General features: G+C 54.0%; 1 protein-coding gene across 1 annotated transcript in view; it reads left to right on the forward strand.

Annotated features, from left to right (window-relative positions):
- Positions 1-634: 634 nt before the first annotated feature.
- The window catches only part of CDH5 (cadherin 5), a 38237-nt gene continuing 28369 nt past the window's right edge, over positions 635-10502 (forward strand). The window contains exon 1 of the mRNA XM_023210093.2: positions 635-733. The gene's annotated coding sequence lies outside the window, so the exon portion shown is untranslated. The remainder of the gene's footprint in view (positions 734-10502) is intronic.

The raw sequence follows: 10502 nt of genomic DNA on the forward strand, positions 1-10502 counted from the left end.
CCAAGGCTGGTGCCTTAGAGCTGGAGTCCATGCCCACCCCGACCGGGAGAAGCCAACCTGGTCCTCCAGAGCCAAGAGCTGCTGTCCTTTCCCATCTCCTGAAGCCTCCCTATCACCTTGAAAGTCCATTCCCACAAAGACATCATGGGGTCACCACGGCAAAGCAAATTCCAGGGCTAGGCTGACCCCAACTAGATTTTTGGCTCTGTTACACCCCAGCTGGGTAGACAAGCACCTTAAACCTGCTGAGCCTCAACTTCCCAGGCTAAAAAATGGGGGTGATGACACCTGCCTGCAGCATCCCAAGGCGGGTTAAATGTGATGCTGCACCCACGGGTCCCCACAGCCAGGCTCTTGGCAGGTGCTGGGCTCAGAGTCCCAGAGCTGAGGCCAGGCAATGGGGTTCAAGTGGGGTGCCCCAGGCGGGGTCCAGGGCCAGCCCTCTGTGGAGACAGCCATCCGGGGCCGAGGCGGCCGCCCACCGGGGGACCTGCCTATCTGCAGCCAGCCCAGCCCTCACAAAGGAACAATAACAGGAAACCATCCCGGGGGGAAGTGGGCCAGGGCCAGCTGGAAAACCTGAAGGGGAGGCAGTCAGACCTCCCTCGCCAGCGGGGTGTGGCTCCCCTCCAGAGACGGTTGGCTGACGGGCTCCACAGAGCTCCACTCACGCTCAGCCCTGGACGGACAGGCAGTCCAACGGAACAGAAACATCCCTCAGCCCACAGGCACGGTGAGTGGGGGCTCCCACACTCCCCTCCACCCCAGACCCGCCACCCTGCGCCCGAGATGGGAGGGTCCTCAGCTTCCCCATCTGTAGAATGGGCACCATCCCGCTCCCAGGACAGAGAGGCTCCTCGAGGGCATGCTGGGCCTCCTCGAGGCTCAGAGCAGGGCCGGGGAAGGTGCACCCAGAAGTGGTGCCAAGGGCACAAATGGGCATCTTGGGGCTGAGGGGGGAAGGGCAAGGGCTCGGCTCTCCCGCAACTGCACTCTCCAACTCAAAAAGGCCCACTGGCCTTCCTCTGTGCCAGTCTCAGAGAAGGCAGGATTCTGCCCCAGTTGCCCAGCATGCCAGGGCAGAGGACTGGCACCCAGGCCTTGGCCTCCCCTCCGTACCCTTACCCTTACTGGAGAGGATTTACGAAGGCCTGACACCACCCTCCTCAGCCCCCCACCCATACGCCACTAAAGCTCTATGCTGGGATCTGGGGAGGGGCCCTGAAAGGGGAGCTCAGAGCCTCAGCCCCTCTCTATCAAGCCAGTGCTCCCATTTCAGGATAGGCAAACTGAGCACTGGCTCTGGGCACCTGAGGTCCTGCCTTTCCCTGCCCAAACACCATCAGGGCCCACTATGTGTCGAGGGAGCTATAGTCTGGACAGCGGCCCACCATTCCTCCCCCAGGCACCCTTTCAAAGGCTAGGGCCCAAGAGCTCCAAGGCCCTCACAGCTCAGGAAGTGCCCTGGAAGCAGGAGGTCTGGGCCAAGAGCCTGGCCTGGAGACAGCTGCCCTGGGTACAGATCCCAGCTCTGCCATTTGCTCTGGGGTGACCTTGGGAAGGTTACCCAGAGTTTCCAAACCACAGTGGGGAACAAGGGATGATGTGGAGTTCATTATTTTACCATTAACAACTCCACAAGGTAGATATATTATTTCTTTATATTTCAGTGAAAGCAACTGAGCTTTGGAAACATATGAGCCGGTGTGGGGATTTGAACCAGGATCTCGTACTCCAAAGCCCAGGCTCTTTCCCCAGATCTCAAGTGTCTCGTCTGTGAAATGGGGCAACGGTGTTTCCTCAGTCAATTAAGTGAGGTGATCTAAATCCCCGGTGCTGGGAATGGCACATAACATGGGATCTTTAAGGAATAGTGGCTGGATTTGCCAGCTAGCCCAGAGCCGATCCTGGCTATGAATGTCATAAAGGTTTCAACCTTTGAGGTATGGTAACACCCCATCAGGGAGGGGTCCTCAAGTGCCCAGCAGGTACGAGGAAGGGGGTGCAAGTGAGAGGACATTGCGAGCACCTCTGGGCACCTGCTCCATGCCAGGCTCCCTCCCCACCGTGGACGTTTCTCATGTGTGATGGGCAGATAGGATTCTGACCAGAGAGGGAGGTCATTCCCAGGGAGGCAGCTCTGAGGAGTTGAGGGTGTACCTGGAAGGCTTTTTCTCCACAGGCCACTGGAGCCCAGGCCAGGAGCCCTGGTCCATCCTGAGGTGGTGGGGAGCCTGGGACTCTCCTCTGCCTGCCCTGAAGGGCAGCGAGCATCCTCCAAGGGGCCCAAGAGCTGCGGAGTCCCTGAGCGGCCCTACCAATTTCAGCTTACGGTGAGGAGGGGTAGGGGAGGTGTGTACTGGCCTGGAAGGGGTTAAGCTGCCTGCCTGCAGCCTCAGCCTGAGCTATTGTGTTGCTAAACAAGGGCCGGACATGAGGGCAGGAAGCCAGAGGGGGCCACACGTTTTCTGCAAAGTTGGATGATTCACTGCTGACTCGGGGACACCCAGGGAACACAGCGGACACCGTCCCAGGAAGAGTCTTGGGCCTTTTTGCCCACATGGACCCATGCCTGTTCCCTGCATCCTCTCTCTGCACCCCCTCAGTCACGCTGAAGCGACTAGAATTCCCATTTGACAGATGGGACCACCAAGGCTGAGGGAAGCTGTGCAGCCAGTCCAGGGTCACACAACCAACACAAGGTAGAAGTAGGGTGTAAGTGTGGTCCCTTCTGACCCACAGTCCGTGCCACACTCCACAGTGAAGCTCAGAGAGGGGAAAAGCAGAGCACTCCAGGCCACAGAGGCAGGCACAGGGACAAGCCAGGAGCCCAGTGATACCAGGGGAAGGAATGTTCTAGGAGGCAGGTTCTGCCCTCAGGAGCTTCACCTCTGGCTGAGGAGATACTAAAAAGTCTATCCTGATCCAGGTTCGAGCTGGTGTTAAGTGGGTAACTCACGGAGGGCTTGCTGGAGGAAGAGTGGGAATCCCAGGTGCTAAGAGGCCTTGGGCGGCCCCTCTGCAGCCTGGGCCTCAGTCTTCCCATCTCTTGAGAGTAGGGGATGGTCCCTAAACTAATTCAGGGACTTCCAGATTGTCTGCCTTGGACCACAGCAAAACAGTCAGATCCTGGCAGGTCCAGATACTGAAAGGAGGAGGAAGTGGGACCCAGGGGCAGGCCGGGCGGGTGGTGAATGAGATTTCCTTCTGCAGAGGAACAGAAAGAGTAGGAGGTGGGCCCAGAGTAGAGACAGGAAATGAGGTCAAGTGTAAGTCGGCCAGTCAAAACCACACCCACCAGGCTGGAGAGGGTGGGTAGATAGGAGTCAAGACACCCACACCCTTACTGGGCACCTACTGTGTGCCAGGCTTTACACTCATGATCTCATTTAATCGTCCTCCCCAGGGAGGCGGCTACTGTTGCCTCCATTACAGATAAGGAAGCTGAGGCTCAGCAAGCAAGAGATGAACCCAAGGTCACACAGCTCCCGAGCAGCTGGGCAGGTTCAAACAGGCAGGTGCAAGGGCCTCATTCTGTTCCCCACACTGCCCTCAGTCCCAGACAAAGTCAGGAAGCCCAAAGGAGGCTGGAAGCCTCCTTAGCACGGGAAGTTTGGAGCTGCCCCTTTAGAAGGCAGGGGAATAGACTAGATGACCCGGAGCCCAGAGATTCCAGCACAAATTTGTTTCACATCACAAAATAGGTCTGGCCAACTGGTACCCTCTACCTTCATTCAGTGGGAATGAACTTGAACTCAGCCCCTGAATCCTCAACACAGTCTATGAGGATCCTCAATACAGTCTTTGGGTGATTGATTCGTGATGTCTGCCATAGGTGTGGAAAGGGGCATGTGGCAAGCTGAGTTCTGCTCTGCCAGCCCTGTCTTAAGAGGTGCCCTGCTCAGGAGTGTTTGCATAGTCACTGGGGACTCTTTTTTTTTTTTTTTTTTTTTTTTGAGACAGAGTTCTGCTCCTGTTGTCCAGGCTGGAGTGCAATCGCGCGATCTCGGCTCACTACAACCTCTGCCTCCCAGATTCAAGCGATTCTCCTGCCTCAATCTCCCAAGTAGCTAGGATTACAGGCATGTGCTACCATGCCCAGCTAATTTTGTATTTTTAGTAGAGATGGGGTTTCACCATGTTGGCCAGGCTGGTTTTGAACTCCTGACCTCAGGTGATCCTCTGGCCTCGGCCTCCCAAAGTGCTGGGATTTACAGGTGTGAGCCACCACACCCAGCCAGGGACTCTTAAGAAGGATAATTTTGTTGTCCCTAAAGGATCAAAACCCTATCGGTGGTCTTTTGGGCAGTCCCATGGCAGCCCATCCCATGCGCCATCAGAGGAGCTATCTGGGAGCAAGGAGGAGCTTCTCTGAGTTATCCCAACAATGATACCTACTCTGACCACCCTACGTGTTGTCTGAAAATACACAGATTTGTTTCTAAATCCTGTGAGTGGGGAGGGAGTGGGTGGCAAGACCAGAACTGGAGCTGGCACCAGGCTGACAGGCAGCACGTCCAGGTCTGGGGCCTTGAGTTCATGCACCCAGGTATGGCATGAAGTGGACTCTTAGGCTCAGAGCCTGCCTGGGCAGAGATAGGTCAGGAGGCAGAGGCTGTGCTGGTGGCAGGTGGCAATCAGAAGACCTCATGGAGTAGGCAGTCTGGGGCTTGAGAAGAAGTAAAACGTTAACCCAGGAGACAGCAAAGAAGGGCATTCCAGGCAGAAGGAACAGCCTGGGCAAAAAGCCTGCTGCTGAGAGGAAGGGCACTGTGCATTTCAGAAACTTCTAGCTCTCCTCGAGGCTGGAAGGGACAGGGAAGTGGAGGAGAGGAGAGCTGGCAGGGTGGGCAGGGGACAGTCACGCTAGGCCTTAAGGGCTGGCTGAGGAGTTAGACATCCTCCAGCAGGGAGTGAGGAGGCTATTGGCAGAACCTAATGGGAGGGGAGCAGGTCTGGGACCCACAGGAGCCTATCCCAGGGCCAAACTGAGCCACAAACCAGGAGGAAGCAGAAGGGGCCAGGTCATAGCTGCCTGGCCAAATCCCATTCCCAAGCCTCCCAGGGCCTCACCCTTCATCCTCCCAATGTCTTTGGCTGCCAAGACCCGGCTTTAAATGCCTGAGCTCAAGCAGACCATTTGAGAGTACCCGGAGAGTTTGGGGGTCACTGGGTCCCAGCCCTGTCCTGGGCTGAGATTGGAGCTGTGGAATGGGAAGGCAGTGGGGAGAGCTGCCGAGGGCCACACACGGAGCTGGGTCTTCAGCGCCCCCCACTCCAGCAGGCACACCTCCTGTATGTTCTAGGCCGGCTCCTCCCAGTGCCCTGCCCCTCATCCCTGACCCCAGGCCTCTGGGCTGGAGTCCAGAGCCTGCGGGAGGCTGGGCCGGGATCCTAGCTGAAAGCGGGTGTGCTGGGGGTCAGGGAGGAGAGCAGCCAGGCCTGCAAAGAGGAGCCCTGCAGGAGTTGGCCCGGGCAGGTGCCTGTGGCCAGGGGTGTGCACTCATGAAGGCACGTTTGAGGGTGTCACAGGTCCATGAGGCCTCCCGATGTCATGTGTGTGTTCTGGACCTGGAGCCTTCCTCTGCCCCACCCCGAGGCCCTCCAGCCTATTGAAAACCCCTCACGCTGCAAAGCCCAGACTTGGCCCCTGGAATCGAAGGCTTGAGTGGGGCTCTGGTCAGGTCAAGGGGCGGGGGTCTTCCTGGTGCTCAGGCGCAGGACCAGCCCAGGGGCTGAGGGCCGGACCAGCCCACTGAGGGGCAACCATCTGGGTCCAGACTTCCTGTGTCCTATTTAGCTACAAAGCCAGGGGTCCCAGGGAGTCCCAAGAAGAGCAGCTCTAGCCCCTCCCCTCCCCTCCCCTGCTCTCCCTTCCCTCCCTCTTCTCTTGTATCCCTAGCCTCTTTTCGACACTGTAACTCACACAGAGCTGAGCAGATCTCACAGCCCCTTGGAGGCAGAACCCCAGGTAGATGGATGCCCACAAAGGGAAAGGGACCAAAGGGAGCTTTGTGTGATGTCCCATGGTGGGTCAGTGAGAGGCAGGACTCACTCCTGGGACTGTGGTCCTCAGACCCATCAGGGCCCTCCCAGTCTGTATGCTCCCACAGCCTCCTCTAGTTGTCCATCAAAGCGCATGTCACAATTTCAAACTGCGTTTTTCACCACATGGCTGGCATCCCTCTCTCCCATGGAAGTGGAGCCTGTGTTTATTCCAGCATGGAATTAAGTACTTGGCACATAGTAGATGCTCAATAAATGGTTGCTGCATGACTGCATAACCCCAGGACTCTAGAGAGGGCTTCAGAGAAGTGGTGACATGTGTCGTAAATCCAGGCAGAGGAGAGAGGACAGCAAGTGCGCGGGCAGGGAGGATGCAACCAAGCCTGGTGGAGTGGGGAGCTTCCCAGAGAGTTAACGTCCTGTGGGCTGGAGCTATGTCTGGAGGCTCACCAGGCACCTGCAGATCCAGACAGGCAGCCGGAGAGGAGCAGAAAGAGCCACACACAGGAGCCCCATCCTTTTCTCAGGCTGCCCAGGTGACTCAGCCTTCGGAGGACCCCTCAGTCCCCAGGCTTGGCCTTGGTGTCTGGGTTCTGATCCCAGTGGCCCCACCCACGGTGGATATAGATACAGACCTGGACCCCAGAGGCCTCTGAGGTCCTAGCCTCCCATGGGAGCATGGTGGAGCCCAGTTCCCCCTGTTCTCCAAGGCTCCCCTGCTGCTTATCCTGGGCTCCACGCCCACTCACCAGGGGACTCGGGCCACTGACTCCGTCCTCTCATTTTGGGTCCTCCAGACCTCCCCAGACTGATGGAGGGTACAGAGGGCCCATCCTCCTCCATTTGGAACTGCCCCCAAACCCTCTCACATGGCTCCGGGGACAGCAGCATCAACAAGCATCCTGGATGCCTGGGACACGGGCAGGTACCTGGCCTCAGCGTGCTCAGCACCTACACCTGAGTTGCCAAGCGTGGCCCCTCCCTGCTCAACGCTGTGATCAGGCAATTGCTGGGCTGCTCAGCTGGGAATTTCTGAACATGGAAATCACTTCCAAAATCCTCAGAGCCTCTGAATGTCTGGGGTGCCCCAAATCTACCTGGCAACAGCTTGAGTCTCTCTGGAAACTGCTGAGAATAACCAAGAGACGTGACTCCTACCTGCCGAAAGGAAACAGGCTAAAATGAAAAAAAGGGCTATGACCACATCTCCAGAGGCTGCAGCCAAGAGAAATTCAGTTTTCAGCTGTGGCTGCAGCAGATCTGACTGGCCCAGTTTCCTCTGCGTCAGGATGGGGAGGAACAACTGTCTGACAAGACCCTTCCCTGCAGCCCCCATTGGTTAGCCTTTTTTTTTTGGAGACGAAGTCTTGCTCTGTTGCCTGTCACCCAGGCTGGAGTGCAGTGGCAGGATCTCAACTCACTGCAACCCCCGCCTCCCAGGTTCAAGTGATTCTCGTGCCTCAGCCCCTCAAGTAACTGGCACTATAGGCACGTGCCACCATGCCAGGCTAATTTTTGTATTTTTTAGTAGAGGCAGGGTTTCACCATGTTGCCCAGGCTGGTCTCAAACTCCTGACCTCAAGTAATCCACCCAAAGTTAGTTGGCCAAATTTCTAACACAAAGGGCAAAAGACACAAATGAATGTGGCTTTTCAGTTGGGAAGGTCCCACAGGTGTCTCTGAGATTGAGTATAGAAGGAGCCTAGGATTTAGAAAAAGATCGATCTGGTGAGGGTTCCAGATCCACCATTCATGAGATGTTTGTCTCTGAGCCTCAGTTTTCTCATCTGAGAAATGGGATGATAAGTCCTACATCCTGGGGATAGTGGGAAAATTAAATGCGCTGGCATGGATAAAGACCAAGCACTGAGAATAGTTGATTATTATTACATGAGAATGTCCCCACAGAGATAGAGAGTGGGTGGCATGATGCAAAAAGCACGATTTTGGGGGAAAGACAGCCTAAGTTCAAATCCTGGCTCCACTTCCTGCGGCTATGTGACCTGAGACAACTTACTCTACCTCTCTGAGCCCCCATTTTTTTTACCTGCAAAATGGGAATACAGATAACTACCTAGAAGGGTTGTTGCAAGGTTTAAATACAATAACGTGTGCCTCGGGGGAGTGCTCAGGGATGTCAGCCCTCCCCCACTGTCCCAGTCGAGAAAGAACTGTCTTGGGAGGGTGCTCAAGGCTCTGGTATGGGGGTGCAAATGAGATTATGTGATCCCCGGCACCCAAATGCCCCCAATTCAAGGTCCTGCCCCTCACCAACAGTTGACTGATGAGAGCTGAGCACCCAGACCTCCCTCTGTCCTGGCAAATGACACACAAGTGCTGTGGGGTGACTGCGAGAGCCAGTCCCAGCCCTGCCGGAGGGCAGGAGCTTGAGGGTGGCCCATATGCTCCAAGGGACTTCTCTCCAGAGCTAGCAGCAGGGCCCCTGCTGGACACAGAACAGAATCCAAGGGGTTTTTCTGCACCTTCAGAGAACACTTTGTTATGTGGGGCCAGGCAAAGCCCACTGAGGAGTTAATGTCCCCCCAGGAGCCATGTGGTCCCAGCCTGTGATTGGTGGACTCTGCCTTGCTGAAGTCTGGTGTAGGTATAGCCATGCATCTTTTTTTTTTTTTTTTTTTTTTTTCCAAATCAAAGAAGGAACCTTGTTGTATTCTGAATGTGTTAGTTTTGACCCCCTTCACCCTGAAATTTTCTTTTTTTTTTATTTTATTTATTTATTTTTATTACTATAAGTTCTAGGGTACATGTGCACAATGTGCAGTTTTGTTACATATGTATACATGTGCCATGTTGGTGTGCTGCACCCGTTAACTCGTCGTTTACATTAGGTGTATCTCCTAATGCTATCCCTCCTCCCTCCCCCGAGCCCACGGCAGGCCCCGGTGTGTGATATGCATCTTAATGACTGGGATACACGCTGAAAAACGAGTTCAGGTGATTTCGCTGTTGTGCAAACATCGTAGAGTGTGCTTACACAAACAAGTCTGGATCGTATAACCCGCTGCACACCTGGGCTGTATGGCACAGTCTATTGCTCTTAGGCTCCATACCTGTGCAGCATAGTACTGTACTAAATGCTGTAGCCAATTTTAACACGACAGCAAGTATTCACGTATCTAAGCATATCTAAATACAGGCAAGATACAGTAAAAATCCCATGTAAAAGATAAAAAAGGAACCTGTAATCCCAGCACTTTGGGAGGCCAACGCAGGAGGATCACTTGAGGCAGGAGTTCAAGACCAGCTTGGGCAACATAGTCAGACCCTCCCCCCAACCCCAACCATCTCTACAAAAAAATTTAAAAATTAGCCAGATGTGCTGGCATGTACCTCCTTGCGGGGCTGAGATGGGAGAATTGCTTGAGCCCAGGAGTTTGAGGCTGCAGTGAGCCACACACACATTCATATTCCACTCCACACACATTCACACCACACTCCAGCCTGGGTGACAGAGGGAGACTCAATCTAAAAAAAAAAAAAAAAAAAAAGATAAAAAATGGTACACCTCTCTATGGTACTTACCGTGAGTGGAGCTTCCAGGACTAGAAATTCCTCTGGGTGAGTCAGGAAGTGAGTGGCCTAGGACATCACTTCACCCTACCGTAGACTTAATAAACACTGTACCCTAAGCTTCACTAAATTTACTTAAAAATATTTTCCTCTCATCAATAAGAAATTAACTTTAGTTTACTATTAGGGTAGGGCAAAAGTAATTGCTGTTTTTACCATTAAAAAAAAAAAAGCCACCGGGTGCAGTGGCTCATGCTTGTAATCCCAGCACTTTGGGAGGCTGATGCGGGTGGATCGCCTGAGGTCAGGAGTTTGAGACCAACCTGGCCAACACGGTGAAACCCCGTTTCTACTAAAAATACAAAAAATAAATAAAAATTAGCCAGGCGTGGTGTCAGGTGTCTGTAAACACAGCTACTTGGGAGGCTGAGCCAGGAGAATGACTTGCACCCGGGAGGCAGAGGTTGCAGGGAGCTGAGATCGCACCACTGCACTCCAAAACAAAACTTGTCTCAAAGGAAAAATAATAAATAAATAAAGCACACAATTACTTGTGTACCACCCTAATATAACATTTCTTATAAAGTTGGTCTACACTGGCATCACCCCAAACACACAAGTAATGACTTGTGCTACGACATCACAATGGCTGCGGTGTCGCTAGGGCAGAGGAGTTTTTAGCGCAATTAAAACCTTAGGGGACCACAGTCGTATGTGCAGTCCATTGTTGACCAAAAAGTCATTTTGCAGCACACGACTATATTTATCCATTTGACTGCTGGCTGCGGTCAGCCCTAGGGATCCCTAACCTGTCCCAACAGGCCCCAGGAAAGAGAAAACCACATTCCCACTCACTGTATTAGAGATAGGGTTCCCAGCAGGAAACAGAGCCAACCCTGGGAGGCCAATTGAAGAGATTTTTTTTTTTTTTTTTTTTTTTTTTTTTTGACGGGGTCTCGCCCTTT

Source organism: Piliocolobus tephrosceles, chromosome 17 (assembly GCF_002776525.5).
Source record: "Piliocolobus tephrosceles isolate RC106 chromosome 17, ASM277652v3, whole genome shotgun sequence".
Lineage (NCBI taxonomy): Eukaryota > Metazoa > Chordata > Mammalia > Primates > Cercopithecidae > Piliocolobus > Piliocolobus tephrosceles.